The following is an 18,874-nucleotide window of genomic DNA, read 5'->3' on the forward strand; positions in this document are numbered from 1 at the left end:
CTAGAACTTCCAGCACAATGTTAAATAGGAGTGGTGATAAAGGGCATCCTTGTCTTGTTCCTGTTTTCAAGAGGAATGTTTTCAGCCTCTCTCCATTAAGAATGATGTTGGCCGTTGGTTTTGCATAGATGCAGGGCTCCATTTTGACCACATTAACAGGTGTATTCATTTGCTAGTGCTGCTGTAATACAAATACCACCAATGGCTGGCTTTAAAAAAAAAATTATTTTCACACAGTTCTGGAGACTAAAAGTCCAAAGCAGGGTCTCAGATGTTTTGATTCCTTCCTTGTCAGTAGCCCTAGGCATTCCTTGGTTTCTTGATATTCCTTGACTTGTAGACAAGCCTCACATGACATCTGTCTTCCCCGTGTGTGTGTGTCTATTCTGGTCTTTTTATCACTCAGGAGTGATTAGGTTTAGTATCCATCCTATACTGGTATGGCTTCAATAACATAACAAAAGCAAAACCCTATTTCCAAACAAGATCACATCCACAGGTACAAGGGCCACGAAAATTCATCACAACAAGTCAGTATGGAAGAGAAGTTTGGATAGTGGAGTTCTTTTGGCACAACTGCTAATGTCACACCATATAGGACTTTGAATCAGTCTTTATAGAGGACCAGCTGGAATCAGGGAGGTAGGTAGAAAAACTTCCTTTCACCCTTCACAGGCCATTACTAAGGGCCATGGCCAGAAGGAGGAGAGAGGTTCAGGGAACTGGAGGCTATTTTGCCCCTTTTCTGTTTAATTCTCAGAAGCTCTACTCAAGGTAACTCCTGGACTAGGGTGATCAGCTGTCCTGGTTGCCCATGACTGAGGGGTTCTTGGGACATGGGACTTTCACTGCGAAAACCGGGACAATCTTGGGCAAACTGCAATGGTTGGTCACCCTAATTTTCTTTCCTACCTAGGTCAGGCCCTGACTTGAGTGGAGGATACCAGGAGGGGATATCCATCTACCAACTGTACCCTGCTAGTTCTTTAGCAAAGAAAGAGTGGAGGTTAATATATGTATATGCAATGGTTAACTGAAAGCATCACAGTTTGAACCTACCAGTGGCTCTGTAAAAGAAATAACCTAACAATCCGCTCCCGTAAAGATTTACAGTCTAGAAAACCCTATGGGGCAGTTCTACTCTGTCACATGGGATTGCTTCAGTCAAAATTGACTAGACTTGGCACCTAACAACAACATCATCGAGTCTATAATGTCCCTGGGTGGCGCAAATGGTTTGTGGTCAGCTACTAACCAGAAGGCTGAAGGTTCAAATCCACTCAGTGGCCCTTCACGAAAAAAAGGCCTAGTGATCTACTTCCATAAGATTAAACAAAAAAACCCATTGCCATCGACTCCATTCTGACTCATGGCAACCCATGTGTTACAGAGTAGAGCTGCTCAATAGGGTTTTTTTTGTTTTTGTTTTTTTTTACTGTAATCTTTTATAGAAGTAGATTGTCAGGCCTTTCTTCTGTGGTGCTGCTGGGTGGGTTCGAACCACCCACCTTTAGGTTAGTAATTGAGCACAAATCATTTGTGCCACTCAGGGGGCCTTTCCAGCCATTGAAAACTTTATGGAGTGCAGTTCTACTCTTACACACATGGGGCCTCCATGAGTCAGAATTGACTCAAGGGGTTAGCACTCCTCCTTCTCCCTCCATCAAGTCTTTATTATTTATCATTGCTTTCCCCCCCATCGACATTTCTTTAGTAACATCAAAGGTAAGTTCTGTTGTTTGATAGCACCAACCCAAGTTAAAGAGGCCAGTCAGAAATTATAAGACCACAAGAAGCATCTCATGCATTTTAGTACAGACTCTATGAGCCCTACAAATTCCTAGTCTCTGATTAGCTATATCACTAATAGTCTGGTTTTATAAAGCACAAGGCTGGTCCTGGGCAAAATTATAATATATGTCGTACTTATTTTAGGCATCCCAAACCCATCACTATCTCCTCTCAAATAGGACTGGAATGCTTTTCACCCCCTTTTCTTCATAGTAAAACCTGTTCCCAGGGAAATACCTAATACCAGCAATTTACTCATTAGTGTATGGAGTGGTATCTCCCCCAGGCTGATTTAAATTGTTAAGTCTTTAATTATATTCCTTCATTCTGTCTACTAATGAATAAACACTGAGAGCCTTCTATCTACTAAGTTGGGAATACAGTAAGTGAAAGTGACACAGAACCTGCCTTCAAGGAATTTACAAATTTTGGCTTCCACTAGTTGCAGGCTTCAGATGTTGCTGTTGTTGTTAGTTGCCTTGAGTCGGCTCCAACTTATAGCGACCCCATGTATATCCAAGTAGAACTATGCTCCCTAGGGTTTTCAAGGCTGTGACCTTTCAGAAGTAGATCACCAGGTCTGTCTTTCAAGGCACCTCTGGGTGGGTTTGAGCACTTAACCATTTGTGACACCCAGTGAGTCCTGAGGCATCAACTGTTGTTTGTTGGGTGCTGTTGAGTTGATTCTGACTCAGATTGTGACAGAGAAGAACTGTCCCATAGGATTTTCTGGGCTATAATCTTTATGAAAGCAGATCATCAAGTCTTTCTCCCACAGAGCCACTGAGTGGGCTCAAACCACCAACTTTTGGTTAACAGGTGAGTGCTTAAAACTTGTGCCACCAGGGCTCTTTGAGGCACCAACTAGCCAGGAGGAAAAGAGTATTTGAGGTGAAGGCAGCCTACCTAACTGCCCTTGAAATAGGAATTCTTAGGCTGGCATTGACAGAGTTGCTGTAGTAGGGTGAGGCAGTTATGGACTCTCTGTAGGGATTAATATGGATACTAAAGCTTAAAGTCTCAAAGTTTTGCTCACTTGTCTCTTTATTATATTTGTTCCTAATTTAAAGATGATGTTAAGAGCAAAGGGGCTGGGATATCGGATAATTAGTCGCATAATTCTCCAGGAATAAAATGATCCAGGAACAGATAATGATCCAGGAATAAAACTAAAAAGGAAGAAATTTAAAATAGAGAGATGTGAAATCCAGGTTTTGATTCAAAAACTCATTTGACTTTAAGAATCAAATTAGAATCCCCCAAAAGGAAAAAAAAAAATTATGCAATGTTTGAGAATGGGAATGGTAAGATAAACATGGTATGTCTTACTATGGAATATAATGCAGCTATTTTAAAGTATAATTATTGGAAGAGGCCCCGAATAAGTAAAGCATTACCCAAGAAGAAGAAGAAAGTGGGAGACCTCACACTACCTGATTTTAGAACCTATTATACTGCCACAGTAGTCAAAACAGCCTGGTACTGGTATAATAACAGATACATAGACCAACAGAACAGAATTGAGAATCCAGACATAAGTTTATCCACCTATGAGCAGCTGATATTTGACAAAGGCCCAAGATCCGTTAACTGGGGAAAAGACAGTCTCTTTAACAAATGGTGCTGGTATAACTGAATATCTATCTGCAAAAAACTGAAATAAGACCCATACCTCACACCATGCACAAAAACTAACTCAAAATGGATCAAAGACTTAAATATAAAATTGAAAACGATAAAGATTATGGAAAAAAAAATAGGATCAACGCTAGGAGCCCTAATACATGGCATAAACACAATATGAACCATAAGTAACAATGCACAAGCACTAGAAGAGAGACTAGATAACTGGAAGCATCTAAAAATCAAACACTTATGCTCATCAAAAGGCTTCACCAAAAGAGTAAAAAGACGAACTACAGACCGGGAAAAAATTTTTAGCTAGGACAAATCCGATCAGCATCTAATCTCTAAAATCTACAAGATACTGCAAAACCTCAACAACAAAAAGACAAATAAGCCAACTGGAAAATGGGCAAAGGATATGAACAGGCACTTCACCAAAGAAGATATTCAGGCGGCTAACAGACACATGAAGAAATGCTCACGATTATTAGCATTAGAGAAATGGAAATCAAAAATACAATGAGATATCATCTCACCCCAGCAAGGCTAGCATTAATCCAAAAAATACAAAATAATAAATGCTGGAGACGTTGTGGAGAGATTGGAACACTTATATACTGTTGGTGGGAACGTAAAATGGTACAACCACTTTGGAAATCGATTTGGCACTTCCTTAAAAAGCTAGAAATAGAGGTACCATACGATCCAGCTTTCCTGCTGCTTGGAATATATCCTAGAGAAATAAGAGCCATCACACAAATAGATATATGCACACCCATGTTCATTGCAGCACTGTTCACAATAGCAAAAAGATGGAAACAACCTAGGTGCCCATCAACGGATGAATGGATAAACAAACTATGGTAGATCCGCATAATGGAATCCTACGCAATGGTAAAGAACAATGAGAAGCTGTGAAACATCTTATAACATGGAGGAATCTGGAGGGCATTATGCTGAGTGAATTTAGTCAGTCACAGAAGGACAAATATTGTATAAGACCACTATTATAAGAACTCAAGAAAAGGTGTAAACATAAAAGACAACATTCTTTGATGTTTATGAGGGTGGAGAGGGAGGGTGAGGGTTATTCACTAACTAGGTAGTGACAAGTATTATCTTACGTGAAAGGAAGGACAGCACACACTACAGGGGAAGTCAGCACAACTGGACTAAACCAAAGCTAAGAAGTTCCCTGAATACAATCAAACACTTTGAGGGACAGAGTAGCAGCAGTAGGGATCTGGGGACCATGCTTTCAGGGGACATCTAGGTCAATTGGCATAACAAAGCTTATTAAGAAAACTTTCTGCATCCTACTTTGGTGAGTGGTGTCTGGGGTCTTAAAAGCTTGCAAGTGGCCATCTAAGATGCATCAATTGGTCCCAACCACCTGGAGTAAAGAATGAAGAACACCAAAGTCACGAGGAAAGTATTAGCCCAAGAGACAGAAAGGACCACATAAACCAGAGACTTCATCAGCCTGAGACCAGAAGAACTAGATGGTGCCCGGCTACCACCAATGACCACCCTGACAGAGAACACAACAGAGAGTCCCGGATGGAGCAGGAGAAAGGTGGGATGCAGAACTCAAATTCTAGTAAGAAGACCAGACTTAATGGTCTGACTGAGACTGGAGGAACCCCGGAAAGCATGGCCCCCAGATTCTCTATCAGCCCAGAACTAAAACAATTTCCGAGGCCAACTCTTCAGACAGGGATTTGACCCGATTGTGGGACATAGAGTGATACTCATGAGGAGTGTGCCTCTTAGCTCAAGTAGACACAAGAGACTAAATGGGCAGCATCTGTCTGGAGGTGAGATGGGAAGGCAGAGAGGGTTAGGAGCTGGTTGAATGGACATGGGAAATCAGGGGTGGAAAGGAGGAGTGTGCTGTCACAGTATGGAGAGAGCAATTAGGATCACATAAGAATGTATGTATAAATTTTTGTATGGGAGACTAACTTGAAATGTAAACTTCATCTAAACTACAACAATAAAAAAGATAAATAAAGTGTAATTATCAAAAATAATGTAGTAACTTGGGAAAATGTCAATATGTTAGCCTTAAAGTCAGGATATGAAAGGTTATCTAGGTTGTGATGAAAACTATATACATTTTATATATGCATATAAGCAAGGACTAGAAAGGAACACGGACAATTGAAAATTGCTGATGTCAGTAAGATTCTGGGTTACTTACTTCATTTTTATCTATCTTTTTACAATATTCTTTTGGCAATAAACATTGTAATAAATCAAGTGGACAGGTAAGGATTGGGGAAAACAAATGCTTATTTACAAAGGACCTGGGGATTTGGTTGTCTGCAAAGTCAGAATAAGCCCAGTTATAGTGCCGTTGTTGTTGTTAGGTGCCATTGAGTCGATTTCAACTCGTAGCGACCCCGTGTGACAGAGTAGAACTTCCCCATAGAATTTTCTAGGCTGTAATCTTTATGGAAAAGAGGCCTAGTGACACAATGGTTAAGTGCTCAGCTGCTAACTGAAAGGTTGACGATTTGAACCTACCAGTGGCTCTGCAGGAGAAGAGACTTGGAGAGCTGTTCCTGTAAAGATAATAGCCTAGGAAAGCCTATGGGGTAGTTCTACTCTGTCCTAGAGAGCTGCTATAAGGGTCCCTATGAGTCAGAATCAACTCAACAGAACACAACAACAACAGTCTTAAGGGAAGAAGATCGCCAGGTCTTCCTCCCTTGGAGCTGCCAGGTGGGTTCAAATAGCCAATCTTTCAGTTAGCAGCCAAGCACTTAGCCGTTGTGCCACCAAGCCTTGTTAATTACAGTGTCATTCAAATACTTTTTAAAAAAATACTTGATGTATCACAACATGTATGAATCTGGAGCGCATTATGCTGAGTGAAATAAGTCAATCACAAAAGGACAAATATTGCATGAGTCCACTATTATAAAAACTCATAAAAAGGTTTATATACAAAAAGAAACAATCTTTGATGGTTACAAGGGAGGGGAGAGGTGACGGTGGGGAACACTAAATAGACAACAGATAAAGTGGTAACTTTGGTGAAGGGCAAGACAGTACACAATACTGGGGAAGCCAGCACAACTTGACCAAGGTGTGGAAGCTCCATAGATACATCCAAACTCCCTGAGGGATCGAATTACTGGGCTGAGGGTTGGGGACCACTGTCTCTGGAACATCTAGCTCAATTGGCATAACATAGTTTATAAAGAAAATGTTCTACATTCTACTTTGGTGAGTAGCATCTGGGATCTTAAAAGCTTGTGAGCGGCCATCTAAGATACTCCACTGGTCTCACTCTGTCTAGAGCAAGGGAGAATGAAGAAAACTAAAGACACAAGGGAAAGATTAGTCCAAAGGACTTTTGAACCACAACTACCACAGCCTCTACCAGACTGAGTCCAGTACAACTAGCGGGTGCCCATCAACCACCGACTGCTCTGACAGGGATCACAACAGAAGGTCCCAGACAGAGCTAGCGAGAAATGTTGAACAAAATTCTAACTCACACACACAAAAAAAGACCAAACTTACTGGTCTGACAGAGACTGGAGAAACCCCAAGAGTATGGCTCCCAGACACCCTTCTAACTCAATACTGAAGTCACTCCTGAGGTTCACACTTCAGTCAAACATTAGACAGGCCCATAAAACAAAACGAGACTAAATGGATGCACCAGCCCAGGGGCAAGGATGAGAAGGCAGGAGGGGACAGGAAAGCTGGCAGTGGGGAACCCAAGGTCAAGAAGGGGAGAGTGTTGACATGTAGTGGGGTTGGCAACCAGTGTCACAAAACAATATGGGTATTAATTGTTTAATGAGAAACTGATTTGCTCTGTAAACCTTCGTCTAAAGCACAAGTACAAACAAACAAACAAACAAAACCTGATATAATCAAACTCATCAATGGAAATAAAGTGTTATCTAACAGACGTTAAATAACAGAGGCTAACAGTCCCAGCACACTATGCACTAATCCAACCCTATCGGAAGTATTCTGTTAAACTCAGGATGGCCCAATTTTATATGGACATTAATGAACTCGAGTACAGTAAGAAGAGAAGGACAACTAGAAGAATTGGAAAAAATCTTAAAACAATAACTCGTTGCTGTCGAGTCGATTCCGACTCATAGTGACCTTATAGGACAGAGTAGAACTGCCCCCATAGGGTTTCCAAGGAGCAGCCGGTGGATTTGAACTGCTGAACTTTTAGTTAGCGCTAGCTCTTCACCACTGCGCCACTGAAATGATAATTGGTTGAAGAAACTGTGGAATTCCAATGTAGAGAAGAAGAGACTAGGATGGATCTGTAGGATTGTTGTATGAAAACAGTATTAGGTTTTCGTTAGTTTAGAGGACATAATTAGGATCAAAAGATAGGAGCTTTAGGAAAGTTGTTTTTGCCTAAACATAAGGAGGAACTTTCTGATAAGAACTGGCCAACGATGCAATGAATTACTTCAAAGGTAGTGAACTTTTCATTGTGGAAAGTGTTCAAGCAAAGACAAAGTAAAAAGAGTGCTGACTTTTGCTGGGAAGGGCTCTGAATGGTATCTAGTGACCTATTGAATCATAAGATTTTATATTTCTATAAATTTTAGAGAATGGAAGAAATTCCATTTGGTTTCTACAATTCCTCAGGCTTGAAACAGGTCAAGTCTTCCCTTACACGTTCTCATTCAATTTAAAGGCTAAAATGTAATTCGACTAAAGCTAGATGAGAAGAAATAGATTTTGTCAATTCGCATTGGCTTGTATGGGTGTATCCTCTGAGCTTATTTTAAGATTCCATTGCTCAATATTCATTTGATTACCCTCAACTTAATTGCTTTTGGCCACACTGTAATTACATTCTTGACCTTTATGCTAATCACTAAGGAAGGAGGTAAAAGAAATAACTTCAATGGAGAATCTTTTATGTGCAAGGCACCATACTAGGCATATTATATACATAATATTATTTAATCCTACAACTGTAGGAGGGAAGAATTAATATCCTCATTTTATAGTTAAGCAAACAGGTTTGCTTATAGTTAAGTACTCAAGGTCCCATAGCAAATACCAGAGTTGGGCTTCAAACCTTGAATCTTGTTTCTGTCATAGTTCTGCTTGATGTGCTACTGCTTTCAGCTTCTCCCAAACCATACTATTTTTGGACTTAAATCTTCCCAGAAGCTACTATAATCCTACCTTTATGCAAGACCCTGCCCATATGTTTATTAGTTTTGCTTTTGGAAACTGAGCTTATTCCCACAAGGGGACCTAAGGTTGTTTATTCTGTAAATGAAGATGTTCAAGCCAGCAACTTGCTTCTAGGATCAGTCACTGGCCTTCGTAACTGCACAGTTTATGAAGACAGAATAATGGTCCCCCAAAGATGTCCAAGTAGCATGGCAAAAAGGACTTTTCAGAAGTAAATAAATTAAGGATCTTCAGATGGGGAGATTATCCTGGATTATCCAGATGAGCCCAATGTAATCACAAGGATCCTTGTAAGAGGGAAGTAGGAAGATCGGAGTTAAAGGAAACATGCAGATGGAAGAAAAGTTCAGAAAGAAAAAGAGATTTGAAGATGCTATGCTGCTGGCTTTGAATATGGCGAAAGTGAACACAGGCAAAGGAATGCGGGTAGCTTCTAGAATCTGGAAAAAGGCAAAACAGATTTGCCAGAAGAAATGCAGCCCTGCCAACATCTTGATTTTAAGAATTCTGACCTCCAGAACTATAAAATAATAAATATGTTTTATTTTCAGCCACTGAGTTTGTGGTAATTTGGTACAACAGCAATAGGAAACTCATCCAACAGCCTTGAATATTCTTTCTTGGAGTAAAGAGAAGTTAGTATATTGAAGAACATCCTGAGAACTATGCTAGTGGAGAGACCAACCCCTGTAAGTCCTCCCTGCTAGTGAGAGAACGAAGAAATGACTCTAAGTGTCACTGGAGGCCTAAGACCCAGGTAGGAGAAAAGAAAAGAGAGGAAGGGAGGGAGGGAAGGAAGGAAGAAAGGAGGGCAGAAGGAAAGGAGGGAAAGAGAGAAGGAGGGAGGAAGAAAGGGAGTAAAGGAAGGGTGATCGAAGGAGGTCAGGAGGGAGGTTTCGAGAGAAAAGGTTAGATAAAAGAGGGAACGTGCAAATTAGAGACAATGAATAAAGTATAGGTGGCAATGAGCAGTGCCTTGCTGCTAACTACTGTTTCACAGAAAGATTTCTAGGTAGTCTACTCCCAAATGAACCCCAATTACCAAAGTCAATATTTCTATCATACAGAAACCACAAAGAATATTGCTTTGGTTCAAGTAGTTGAAAGAAGGGTTTTCATTTGTTTCTGAACCACTTGGATTCACTCCAGCATTGTGTTCTTACCACATGCACAAGTAAGAGGAAAGGAGACCCGAAAGCCATCCTAAGGACAGGTTACCATGAGTTGTGCACAGAGAACGAGAGCATTGCCCTGAGTTTAAAGCCCACACAGGTGAAATGGGCAACCTATCTGCCCTGTTCCTTATCAATAAGCAGCACTCAAGCTGTCAGCCTGGTAGCAAACACCTGATTCTATCCCTGCTCAGCTTTTCAAAAGAGGGCCGCAATGCGCGGGCCCCTGGACAGCATCCCTGCCATGGTGATTCTCAGTGCACTCGCAAGCCCAAAGCAATTCTAAGAATCTCCTGGAACACATTGATTAATGCTTACGTACTTGGTAAAATTAGGAACTTTTGTCTTTCTGTAAAGTTTGCCTCACTTATCTAAACCAAGGTGCAAGCAGGATTCAGCTGATACAACCAGAAGCTGTACAAAATGCTGCACTTGATTCTACATGAGCAATGACTCTAAAAATAATGAAAATACTTATCGGATTCTGAGATCCCATGGCACATACTGGGTATGAAGTCCCAATAGACTTTTTGAAAAACAAATAATTCTTAAAGATCATTTAGTGTACCACACTGACTAGAAGTCAGCTCAGACACTATCTAGCTGTGTGAATCTGAGTAAACTACTTCATCTCTTTGTGTTCCAGTTTCCTCACCTACAGTATGCTTGTGTGAAATTCCTTGGGGCTAAGAAAGTGCAGTGAGACACTGGTGGTTCAGTGGTAGAATTCTCACCTTTCACGTGGAAGACTCAGTTCAAATCCTGGCCAAAGCATCGCAGAAGCAGCCACCAACCATCTGTCAATGGTGGATTGAGTGTTGCTATGATGTTGAACAGGTTTCAGCAGAGCTTCCCAGACTAAGATGGACTAGAAAGAAAGGCCTGGCCATCTACTTCCAAAAATCAGTTAATGAAAACCTTATGGATCACAATGATGTGATTCCCAGTTGATCATGGGGATGGTGCAGGACCAGGCAGTGTTTTGTTCCATTGTAAATGCAAAGAACTTGCACCTACATCCTTTCAGTGACCCTTCCCCTGGCCCCTCTATTGTTGTTAGATGCCATGGAGTTGATTCTGACTCAGCAACCCCATGTGACAGAGTACAACTCTCCCATGGGGTTTTCTTTGCTGTACTCTATGGAAGCAAATCACCAGGTCTTTCTTCTGTGGGGCTGCTGGTTCAAACCACCAACCCTTTGGTTAGCAGCCAAGCGCTTAACCATTTATGCCACCAGGCCTCCTTACCTCTCTATTAGGCAGTACATTTTTCTAAGTCATTGGATATGAAACACCCTCTTCAATGCCGGGAAACATATCTTATCAAAATATAAAATTAAGCTGATTTTTCTCTGCCCTCTTTCATATATTCTCCATTTAAAATGGGACCATCATCTCCATAAACCTGAAAGCCATCGAGTTTGATCTTTTGCTTGGTCAGTAGCAGAGAAGAAAAGGGGGGAGCATCAGAACAGAGTAACTGGAGAACAAGCTTCCAACAATCAATAACAACAAAAATACATGTCCATGCATTTACTGAGTTCCTCCTATAAGCATTAGTAATTTCCTTCAATGAATATGTATTGAGGGTCTCCTATGAACCAGGTCCTTTTCTAGGCACCGAGGATGCATCAATGAGCAAAAGAGGAAAAATTCCCTGCCTTTAAGGAAGCTACACTCTAGTCGGGGAAGATACAATAAGCAATTAGTACAAATCAGAAAAATAACGCAGGATAAAGGGATAGAGAAGGAGCCTGGTGGTGCAGTAGTTAAGTGCTTTGCTGCTAACCAAAACATCAGCAGTTTGAACCCACCAGCTGCTCTGCAGCAGAAACATGTGGCAGTCTGCTTCCATAAAGACTAAACCAAACCAAACCAAAACAAAACAAAAAACCTGTTGCTGTCTAGTCGATTGTGACTCATTAGTGACCCTATAGGAGAGAGTAGAACTGAACCATAGAGTTTCTGAGGCTGAAATCTTTATGGAAGCAGACTACCACGACTTTCTCCCATGGAGCGATTGGTGGGTTCAAACCACTGACCCTTTCGTTAGCAGCTGAGTTCTTTAACCACTGTGCTACCTGTACTCATTGCCGACAAGTCAATTCTGACTCATAGCAACCCAATGACATTCTAGAGTAAATCAGGACACATATATATCAGGCATGTTCATTTCCTTGGCTCTGCATTTGGCCAGATAATGTCAATACTTAGTTTGCAATAACTAGTTCCAGCTGGTAAGCCGTGTCTGTGCAAGTTATAGGATTTTGAGGGCTGAATGAAGCAGTATGAACTCGAAGATGGAGTACAGGACAGTGAGACAGGAAAATTCCACTTTCATCAAGACTCGACGAATCAGCTTATCCTAAAACATCAATTCATCATCTAAGTGAAAGCCTCTTCTCAAGCTGTAGGGAGTCTTATTTAGTAGATGCTTTCAAAATGCATTTCAGGTATGAAATTCTGTGGCAGTACTGAAGAACAATACAATTACATCCTCTAATTCTCCCTTTTGAATGTGCTGCCTTATGAATCTGAGGTCTATGTGTTGTTGACAGTGACAGTCTTAAATTTAAAAAATGACCCAGAAAAGAATATTTGTTATTCCTTTCTGAAAATAATTCTTCATTTTTGAAAATTTAAAAAGGGTAGAAAAATATATAAAAGGAGATTAGTATCATTCATGTCTTAGGCTGTGTTCTCTAGAGAAGCAAAACCAATGAAGTATATATATATTTATATATATATATATGCCCACGTGTCTATCAGTTTGTCTTACTGTAATGCCTTGCGTGTTGCTGTGATGCTAGAAGCTATGCCACCAGTATTCAAATACCAGCAGGGTTACCAGTAGTAGACAGGTTTCTGCAGAGCTTACAGACTAAGACAAACTATGAAGAAGGACCCGATGGTCTACTTTTGAAAAAAATTATCCAGTGAAAACCTTACAAATAGCAGCAGAACATTGTCTGATATAGTGCCAGAAGATGAGCCCCACAGATTAGAAGGAACTCAAAAGACAACTGTGCAAGAGCTGCCTCCTCAAGCAGAGTCGATCTTAATGACATGGATGGAGTCAAGCTTTTGGGACCTTCATTTGCTGATGTGGCACGACTCAAAATGAGAAGAAACAGTTGTAAACATCCATTAATAATAGGATCGTGGACTGTACAAAATATGAATCTAGGAAAATTAGAAGTAGTAAAAAATGAATGGAATTCCTAGGCATTAGTGAGCTGAAATGGACTGGTATTGGTCATTTTGAATCTGACAACCATATAGTCACTATGATGGGAATGACAAATTGAAGAGGAATGATGTTGCATTCATTGTCAAAAAGAACATTTCAAGACCTATCCTGAAGTACAACGCTGTCAGTAATAAGATAATATCAATATCCATACACCAGCAAGGACCATCAGTTAATACAACTATTATTCAAATTTACACACCAACCACTAAGGTCAAAGATGATAAAATTGAAGATTTTTACTAACTTCTGCAGTCTGAAATTTATCAAATATGCAATCAAGATGCATTGATAATTACTGACGATTGGAATACGAAAGTTGGAAACAAAGAAGGGTTGGTAGTTGGAAAATATGACCTTGGTGATAAAAACAATGCAAGAGATCACATGATAGAATTTTGTAAGGACAACAACTTCTTCATTGCAAATACCTTTTTTCAACAACATAAACAGCAACTACACACATGGACCGTGCCAGATGGAATACATAGGAATCAAATTGACTACATCTGTGGAAAGAGACAATGGAAAAGCTCAGTATCATCAGTCAGAACAAGACCAGGAGCTGACTGTGGAACAGACCGTCAACTGCTCATATGCAAGCTCAAGTTGAAGCTGAAGAAAATTAGAACAAGTCCAGGAGAGCCAAAGTACAACCTTGAGTATATCCCACCCGAATTTAGAGATCATCTCAAGAATAGATTTGACACGTTGAACACTAATGATCGAAGACGAAACAAGTTGTGGAATGACATCAAGGACATCGTACACGAAGAAAGCAAGAGGTCATTAAAAAGACAGGAGAGAAAGAAAGACCAAAATGGATGCCAAAAGAGACTCTGAAACTTGCTCTTGAATGTTGAGTAGCTAAAGCGAAAGAAAGAAATGATGAAGTAAAAGAGTTAAACAGAAGATTTCAAAGGGTGGCTCAAGAAGACAAAGTAAAATATTGTAATGACATGTGCAAAGAGCTGGAGATAGAAAATGAAAAGGGGAGAACATGCTCGGGTATTTCTCAAGCTGAAATAACCGAAGAAAAAATTCAAGCCTCAAGTTGCAATATTGAAGGATTCTATGGGCAAAATATTGAATGATCAGAAAGCATCAAAAGAAGTTGGAAAGAATACATAGAGTCACTGTACCAAAAAGAATTGGTCGATGTTCAACCATATCAGGAGGTAGTATAAGATCAAGAACCGATGGTACTGAAGAAAGAAGTTCAAGCTGCACTGAAGACATTGGAGAAAAACAAGGCTCCAGGAATTGATGGAATACCAAATGAGATGTTTCAGCAAATGGATGCAGCACTGGAAGTGCTCACACATCTATGCCAAGAAGTTTAGAAGACAGCTACCTGGCCAGTGACTGGAAGAGATCCATATTTATGCCTATCCCAAAGAAAGGTGATCCAATAGAATGCAGAAATTTTCTAACAATATCATTACTATCACACACAAGTAAAATTTTGCTTAAGATCATTCAAAAGCGGTTACAGCAGTACATCAACAGGGAAATGCCAGAAATTCAAGCTGGATTCAGAACAGGATGTGGAACCAGGAATATCATTCCTGATAGCAGATGGATCCTGGCTGAAAGCAGAGAATACCAGAAAGTTGTTTACCTGTGTATTATTGACTATGCAAAGTCATTCAACTGTGTGAATAATAACAAATTATGGATAACATTGCAAAGAACAGGAATTCCAGAACACTTAATTGTGCTCATGAGGAATCTGTACATGGAACAAGAGGCAGTCGTTCCAACAGAACAAGGGGATACTGCATGTTTTTTGTCAGGAAAGGTGTGTGTTAGCATTATATCGTTTCACTATACTTACTCAATCTGTACGCTGAGCAAATAATCAAAGAAGCTGGACTCTATGAAGAAGAATGGGGCATCAGGATTGGAGGAAGACTCATTAACACCTTGCATTATGCAGATGACACAACCTTGCTTGCTGAAAGTGAAGAGGACTTGAAGCACTTACTGATGAAGATCAGAGACCACAACCTTCAGTATGGATTACACTTCAACATAAAGAAAACAAAATTCCTCACAACTGGACCAATAAGCAACATCACGATAAATGGAGAAAATATTGATGTTGTCAAGGATTTCATTTTTCTTGGATCCATAATCAACACCCATGGAAGCAGCAGTCAAGAAATCAAACGACACATTGCATTGGGCAAATCTGATGCAAAACACCTCTTTAAAGTGTTAAAGAGCAAAGATGTCACTTTAAGAACTAAGGTGTGTCTGATTTAAGAAACAGTGTTTTCAATTGCCTCATACGCATGCAAAAGCTGGACAATGAATAAGGAAGACCGAAGAGAACTGACACCTTCGAATTATGGTGTTGGTGAAGAACATTGAATATACCATGGAATGACAGAAGGAACAAATTTATCTTGGAAGAAGTACAGCCAGAATGCTCCTTAGAAGCAAGGATGGTAAGACTTTGTCTCACGTACTTTGGACATGTTATCAGGAGGGAGCAGTCCCTTGAGAAGGACATCATGCTTGGTAAAGTAGAGGGTCAGTGAAAAAGAGGAAGACCCTCAATGAAATGGACTGACACAGTGGCTGCAACAATGGGCTCAAACATAACGCTCTTGAGGATGGTGCAGGACCAGGTAGTGTTTTGTTCTGTTGTACATAGCGTTGCTATGAGTTGGATCTGACCCGATGGCACCTAACAACTATAAAGAAAGAGAGAGGAGAGAGAGGTTTATATCAAGGAAATGGCTTATGGGTTGTAGAGGCTGAAAAGTGCCAAGTCCATTAGTTAGGTGTCAGGATGGAGGCTTCTCCTGACTCACGTAGATGCAGGGCTGATGAATCCAAGATCGGCGGGTCAGTTGACAGGCTGCTGACTCGCAGGCTGCAGAGGCCAATGAATCCCAAGATTGGTGGCAGGCAACATGGCAAGCCACTGGCTGAAGTCCCAAGAACTGAAGGTCAGATGATGACGAGCCAAATGCAGGATCCAGAGTGAGCAAAAGCCAGTGAGTTTTGTCAGAAATCCATATATATTGGAAGCAGGCCACACTCCCAAGGAAACTCCCTTTCAAATGATTTGTTGCTCATAGCAGATCTCATCATGGAGGTGACTGCATTATATCAGATCTCCTTATGGAGGTGATTATATCATCATATAATTTCCAAACTGCATCATAACTGCCAAACTACTGAAAATCATGGCCCACCCAAGTTGACACACAACCTGAATCATCACACTCCACCCTTTGTCAACTTGGCTCCTGCACACATCTCCTTAAACCACATAATCTTTAAATAAAGACAATTACAAAGTCATGCTTGTGCCTAAAAAGATACAACTAACACTCTTACAAACAAAAACGCACTAGCCCTGATTATATCTTACATTTTATAAGTGAAAAAAAATTTGATGCACACATACAAGGAAGAAATAACAACTACAGTCCTTGTTTCTGCAACTAGTCAGGTGGTTGTAGCTGGTATTTAGAACTACGTTCTTCCACTACATTCCATATTCCCTTTACCTTCAGCAAGCACCTCAGCTGGTCGTGCTTCTTTGCCTGGTGGGGTGACACATATTTTCACTCTTGAAAGATCTGGGCCATTAGTAGTCATGTTGGAATTGGGTTACTGTAGTTTTCCATTGACTTTTAATCACAAGGTATGGTAGTACTAAGAGATGCCTTAAGGGATCTCCTGTATTCCAGACATATTCTTCTTTACCTCCATTATGTAATATCAATCCAATTTCCTCTTGGTAATCAGGATCAATCATACCTGCCAACATGGTAACTCCCTTCTTTGCCTGTTCCAGAGGCAATGAGGAGCCCAAAGTGGCCAGGTGGCATTCTTAACTTCCAATTCAATGGAATCAGTGATGTGTCTCCTGGTGGGAGCATTCTTCTCTTTGTAACTAAGACCTCTAGACCTGCAGAGCATAGGGTCATGAGGAAAGGAAGCAAAAAATTTGACAGTGGGTCACTATGGGTGATAGTGAGTGGTGCCATTCCCATTTCTACCCCTTGATTCCGGGACCCATGAATCCTGACTGTGAGAGAAACAGCATCATATATTGGATGCTGGTTTAGAGCATATACAGCCTCCTGGAGAACATTATCCCAACCCTACCACTTAGCTGGTGCTATAATTGTGTTTTTAGAAGGCCATTCAGCAATGACTTGTAAGGCATCTTCCTCAGGCCATGCCCCAGGTGATATCTTAGACAAAGTCTCTTTAGACACAATTGGGTTAATCTCATCAGATGGGGGTGGAGGGGTAATGGTTTTGCTAGCAGGAATGATTCAACAGAATTTAGGGGCTCAGTGTCCCCAGCTTCCTGATTATCTGCCCATATGTCCCCATCTCAAGTTTCAGGATCCTGTTTCTTCCCAATCAATGCCTCACTTTAACTTCAGACACCATTAAAGGTTGGGAATTCAATTGATGCTGTAATTCAGCCACTCTTACAATAAGACTCTGGGTTTGGTTTTCAGCAATATCAACTCTGTTACTACAAGAAATAAGGTTTTATTTCAGGGCACAAGTGGAAACTGTGAGGTCATTTATGTGGCATTTGAGCTCTGACTCTGAAGCACTGAGCTCATCTCTTTCTTTCACCACTTTGTCTAGTGAAAGTAGGACCAACCAACAAGCTTCCTTATGGTTCTAATTCTGACAAAACTTTAGAAAAGTATCAAACACGTGATCACCCAGAGCCTCACCTCTCACCAATACTTGATCCATTGGTGGTGATATTTTGTGTATTTCTATTGCCACCTCACACCATGGATTAGCAGTGCTATCTTTACTACTGGAAGCAGTCATCAACATCTTTAAGACTAAACCAAACTTTAGAACCAATTTAGAAAACTCGTACTTACAATTTAGTTTTTCTAGAACTATTCTTGGTACCAAATGTCTTAGGCTGGGTTCTCTAGAGAAGCAAAACCAAAACCAGTGAAGTATATATATATATATATATATATACACACATATATACACTTACGTATGTGTATATATATATAAAGAGATTTATATCAAGGAAATGGCTCACGCGGTTGTAGAGCCTGGAAAGTCCCAAGTCCATGGGTCAGGAGTCAGGATGGAGGCTTCTCCTGACTCACGTAGCTGCAGGGGCTGACAAATCCAAGATCGGCAGGTCAGATGGCAGGCTGCTGGCTCACGGGCTGTGGAGACCGATGAATCCCAAAATCAGCAGGCAATATGGAATGCCACTGGCTCAAGTCTCAAGAAACAGAGGTCAGATAATGACGAGCCAGATGCAGGATCCAGAGCAAGGAAAATCCAGTGAGCTTTGCCAGAAAGTCCATATATATTGGATGATGCAGGCCACATCCCCTAGGAAACTCCTTTTCAACTGATTGTCTGCTCATAACAGATCTCATCATGGAGGGGATTACATCATTACATAACTGCCAAATTACATCATAACTGCCAAATCACTGAGAATCATGGCCCAGCCAAGTTACTACACCATCACAACCCATAATCTTACTGCAGTGAGATAATCAATAGAAATAAATTGGTAAATAGCCTCCCATATTTTTGAAGGCACATATGCTCACAGTATTTAACAAAATTAAGATTATATTTCATATATTTCTATGTAACTGGCTGTGTTTTTATTGTTTTGAACCAGAATAGAAATTATATGTGCTGTTACTGGTTCCTTGAAAAGGCCGCTCTAAATTCTACCTCCTAAAATATGTTTTCAAATATTAATTTAATGAATGCCTAGAAGAAGCAATGAAAGTCTGATGTGGCCACAGAACAGATATTACACAGGTAGATGATATAAGTGTTTCCCAGT

This window comes from Trichechus manatus, unplaced genomic scaffold, assembly GCF_000243295.1.
Source record: "Trichechus manatus latirostris isolate Lorelei unplaced genomic scaffold, TriManLat1.0 scaffold00029, whole genome shotgun sequence".
Classification (NCBI taxonomy): Eukaryota; Metazoa; Chordata; class Mammalia; order Sirenia; family Trichechidae; genus Trichechus; species Trichechus manatus.